The sequence below is a fragment of the Octodon degus genome, unplaced genomic scaffold (genome assembly GCF_000260255.1).
Source record: "Octodon degus isolate 3935 unplaced genomic scaffold, OctDeg1.0 scaffold00143, whole genome shotgun sequence".
In the NCBI taxonomy this organism is placed as follows: Eukaryota; Metazoa; Chordata; class Mammalia; order Rodentia; family Octodontidae; genus Octodon; species Octodon degus.
In genome coordinates this window covers 2,396,169-2,401,682 of record NW_004524719.1, presented here as the reverse complement: position 1 = coordinate 2,401,682, position 5,514 = coordinate 2,396,169, and positions in this window count along the sequence as shown.

The following is a 5,514-nucleotide window of genomic DNA, read 5'->3' as shown; positions in this document are numbered from 1 at the left end:
TACAACAAGGGATACTAATATTGTTTTATAATCATCCCACATTTTGCTATTTCTGAACAAATGTAGAGACTTTAGCTTCTGTGAATATATCAGGCCATAAAGTGGAGGATGAATTAAAATGAAATGGAATTCATTACAGCATGACTGGTTTTGAAAGAGTGACCTACATAGTGAAAATACATTTAATGTAACTCCATATATATTTCATAATATTTTTAAGAGTGTACATTTGTATTATACCAAGTATGCAGCAGTGGAATTGAGCAGTTTGAGGATTCCTGTAAAATAATTGTGGCACTGTACAACACTGGGCAACCAGAAATTTTTGGAGTAGGGACAAGACAGTGTGATTTAAAGTGAAAGTAAAAATGCATATTTCTTAATCTAAAAGCATGCTTGCTCTGGCGAGGTAGCTCAGCAGATTAAGCGTCTGCTTAGGCAGGCACAGGGACTGGGGTTCCATCCCCTGGCACCACATGCCCGCACCAGCCCCATGTCTGGGAGCAGTGAGCCAGCGACCCATACGGACATGGTAGTTCATGCCTGTAATCCTAGCTCTGGGGAGGCTGAAAACAGGAGGATCACTAGGAGTCCTAGATACTTAGGGAGACCATGTACCAAATACATAAAAAACAAAAGTAAATTAAATTAAAATAGAATGCCAGGCATCCTCTCCAGAAAGTCTTTCTTTGGGTTACTCCATTGCATTTGAAGAAATATGCATAACAGAGGACACAGAGATGCTGAGTGGTGGCAACTAATGAAAGAGAATCTTTCTTCAGTGTAATAAGAACCATTACAGATTCTTTCTCTCTTGCAGGATTTTTGATATTTTTATTGCATACTTGTATCAAATCTTGATTAACGACTGTGTCTGAGGATGTATGCATGAAAGAAGATATAGCTTACTTCAGGCTAGCATTAGAGCAGAGAAAAATCGAACATATGGTCTCTGTTTTAGTTCCAATGGATCACGGTTAACCTTAGCAGAAGACATGTGTTATACATAGATAAACTCCTAAGTGCTCATATGTGAGTTTGCATTCAGTAGAATATTCAAATTCAGATTTGAACATAACTACTTGAGAATACTTACCACTCTCCATCCGAAGTGTGTGCACGTGTATTGATGTGTACCTTCCGTAATCCAGCGGCACAGCCCTGACAATCCTGGCTCCTGATGACAGCACCAGGACACTCGACAATCCGAAGCTGCTGAAATTGTCATAGTGAAGCAGCCCTGTCACGTTCCGCTTGTCTCTTGTCTTAAGAGAGATATTACAGGAAAATGTGTTTGCTGTAATGTAGTCTGAGACATTTTTTCTTCATTATACAATTGATGATGGATGGATAAATGAATGAATGGACAGGTAGATGATTAGATAGATGAGAGAGAGAAAGTAGGAGAGATCATCAAATTACTATAAATTTCTCTTTGCTCACAGTACTTTCAGAACATATATCATGTTTTTTACTTTTTCTCTCTCACTTTCGAATTTCACATTGCCTACACTTAAACGTCTGTCTTGAACTTTAAATTCTTCTGTTAACAGTTCAAGACTCCTAGGTTTTCTCCAAATGTTTTTCTTTCTTTTTTTTTTTTTGTAATTTTAAAAAAGAGAATTAACAAACAATCAATGGAACTGCTTACTAGGACAGTGACAAAAGTTGATAGAGGAGTTGACCCGACAGTCGACATGTGTTTCTGCCACCCCATTTGCCTTGGTTGTTGCAAAGTCTTCTATCTCAGTGTCTCTATTTGGAAGACCATCTGCACTCTTAATCTCCTAGTAGGCATTTACATATGTAGACGTATATTTATTTGGATGAATATTATTTATACTGTTCCAGTGTCATTTTCTAACACTTAGGCATTATGAATCCAGGAGCTATACAATTTTTGTTCATTCACTTCAATACCTCAGAAAAATAACGTGTGGCATACAACATATTACATTTTGTGTCTTGCATGCTTAGTATTCCAGTGGTATTTCAAGGCACGTGACCTATTTAAATTATGAAACATACTATATATATTAGTGTTAGTGATCACAAATACTTATAATGTTGTGGGAAATCACTACTAACGTGTATTTTAGTATTGTGCCTGTTGGTAGGCACAGTGCTAAGTGATTTAACTGATTATAATTCTAAAGGGAGAAATCAGACCTGCACAAGAGATTAATTGTATTTACCTTAAACAGCTGAAGTGGGGCCAGGGAGATAGCTCAGTAGAACAAGCGCTTGCCTGCCAAGCACAAGGCCCTGAGTTCAAGCCCCAAAACCAAAAAAAAAAAAAAAAGGCTGAAGTAACAGTGGATAAAAGACTAAAGCCTAATTGCTAACTATTACCGTAACTATTGAGATAACTTTTTTTCTAAAAGTCAATACCATAAAAAAATTTAGATGTTTAGACTGCTCAAAATTTTACTTCAAAAATGTATTTACTAACCAGACTTCACTTTGCATAATTCATAACAGAAAAAATAAGTTTTATTTAGTTTGTAACTGTGAATGCAAATATATATTAGTATCTTATTCACACATAGTATTATATATAATATGCATATGTCAGTGTGATACATAAGTTTTGAGTCTTTACATATTATTTTCCTTTTCTCTTCTCTACAGGAGTCAAGCACAAAAGCATACAAGAAGAAAATACCCTAACAAATATTGGTGGAATAAATTTAAAGGTAAACATTATAAAAATGTTACATCAAAATTTATGTAGTAATGTTAAAATTGTTGTCATTCAGTTTCTGCCAGATTGCTTATAGCTAAATTGAGCTATTCAGAGGTTAATGAGGAAATTTTCTTTTTATTTTTAAATTTCAATATAAAAATCATCTAATTCATCATCACTTCTTACTCAATAAGTTACTAGACATTTTGCCATACTTTTCAAATATCAGAAATGCATGAAGATGTATTGACTATTAAATTTTGTAAGAAATCTTGTAAATATTTCATTGAAGACTTTCCTTGAAAGCTTAAATCAAGAGCATGATATTTTAGCAAGAATAATGACTAACTTTTGTAAATTAAATTTTATGTGGTTTATGAAAACAAAACATTTGCATTTGACTAATACATAAGTATTAAGCTTTGAGTAATTTAGTGGTTGGCTTGGGGAAAATATATCTCCTATAGTTTTAATGGATGATTAGTTAGTCCTTGAGATCCTTCTTTCCTTTTACTTGTATTATACCTTTCTATTTGTATTTCTTCTTTTGAGTTCTTATACTAGGGAAACTATACAATATTTACACATGTGTGTCTGGTTTATTTCACTTATGAGAGTGATTTGTTCTAATGGTGTTAGGATATCATGTCTGCATCTTGTACAGCAATTGACCAGTAGGAAGAGGTATGCAATGGGTTAATTATTGAAACTGTCCTACTAATTTGATTTGAAACTGTCTCATTGCTATTTGTTTATCAATAAAATTATGGGAAAAAGTAGTTAGGATAGATATATAGTTACATTCTCTTAAAGAATAGAGGGATTTGTTCTAATAGTGTTTGTAAATAAGATCATGTCTGCATCTTACACAGCAAATAACCACTAGGAAGACTGTATACAATGTGTTAATTATTGAAACTGTCCTATCAATTGGATTTGAAACTGTCTCATTGCTATTTGTCTCTCAATAAAATTTGGAAAAAATAAAAAAATGGATGAGTAAAATATCTCATAAAAAGTGTTTTTGATAATAATAAATGTTTGGAACAGATAAATATCCCATCAAAGGTGAAATAATAAGGAAATTAATTATTTTAGCTAGTTTAGTATAAGACATACTCTGTCACAGATTTGTTATACTTTGCCTGACATCTAGGTTTAGATAGACAGACAGACAGACAGACAGACAGACAGACAGACAGACAGACAGATAATGTGTTTCTGATCACTTATATAAATGGAAATATCAAAGTGCTGATATTTCAAAACATTAGACATCTTTGGAGCAATAGCCACGGATTTTCATTATATGCTTTTTATTTTTAGAGATCTACTCTAAACATTTTCTTTTGTTATAAAATGAAAGTGACAACAACAAACAAAGTGCACTGCATTGAGTGAGCAGACGCAGCTTCCACAGAGGGGCCGGGAAGCCCCTCCTCACGCGTGTCCTGGTGTGCCCTCAGTCCTTCCAGGAGCCTGCATCGTTTGTGGCGCTGGGAAGCCCAAGCAAGGCTGAACGCGTCTCCCACGGGTTCGGAGGGCGTCCGTGGCAATCGCTTTGCTTTTCAAGTGTGCCTTCCTTGGGAGCGAAGACAAACAGAAAATGCCAAGTGTGTTAGGAGACATTGGACGGCCAGCACAGAGTCATGACAAGCACTTTACTGCAAGATAGCGGAGCGTTACCTCTCACCACGTGTAAAACTGTTTTCACAGAGGAAAAGCACTGAGTCTGAGTACGTGTGCATGAAAAGTTTACATCTGCTTTGAAGCCCATCGTGCATATTGAAAATCTTTTAACATTGAAAATTCCAGTTTTCTGACTCTAATCTTAGGGTTAGGACTGTGAACAGGATTATGTTTAAATTGAATCATTTTTCACACCGGAGCTAAATTCAGTGAAACAACTTCAGAGAGGTCTGTGGTGGAGCTCGTGGAACCTCGCAGAATATATACTTCTGGGATAAAATTTTCTCACACCTTAATGCTAATGCAATGGTATGTTTCAAATTTAAACAGAGTTCTGATCACTGCAAAGAACAAGAATGGAATAGCTTACTTATTCGATTAATCTGAATACATTTGTCAAGTTCCACTGTTATTAAGACATTTAAAGAAAAAAAAAAGCCTGGTGGAAGAGACTGTATAGTAATCACCTTCTCATAGTGAAGTCTACCCAGGGATTTATGTGACTTTCTATTAAATCTCACTTAATCTTTGGCTTTTCTAAGCTATGCTTGGACTATTAATATAAAATATAGCACTTTAAAGTGATAAAATCTAGACAATTAAGTGAGTGATGATAGAACTGGGATTAATAACTGAGAGAGGAAACATTTGCTTAAACATCAGCTATGACTGCAATTTTATCTCAATTTACACTTTTTAAAAAAATATTGTGATTGAGAGCTTGCAGTTTTGTTAGTTAAAGATAGATTTATATTTCAGAAAAAAGATGTAGGGTGTGCTTTTATAAATCCTACCTGTAAACATTTCATTAATGTTTTCTTCAGAAAGGGTTTTCCCAGGAACTCTTTTCTACTTTAAATTAATAAGTGAGTTCTCTTCAAACAGATTTTAATATATGTTTTCCCACATTTATGAATAGCTATGATATAAGATACTTTAACATTTGTTCTATAATTATTAAAATTACCCAGTTTGGTACATTGTTAAAATAAACAAAATATATTCATTTAAATGAATTAAACATGAGTGCCCAGTTTAGAGAGATATATATTCAGCTTATTTCAAATTAATTTTACGGATTGTCTCTTTGTAATTTTGATAATCAGGAAATGCATGTTTTTTTAATATTTATTTATTTT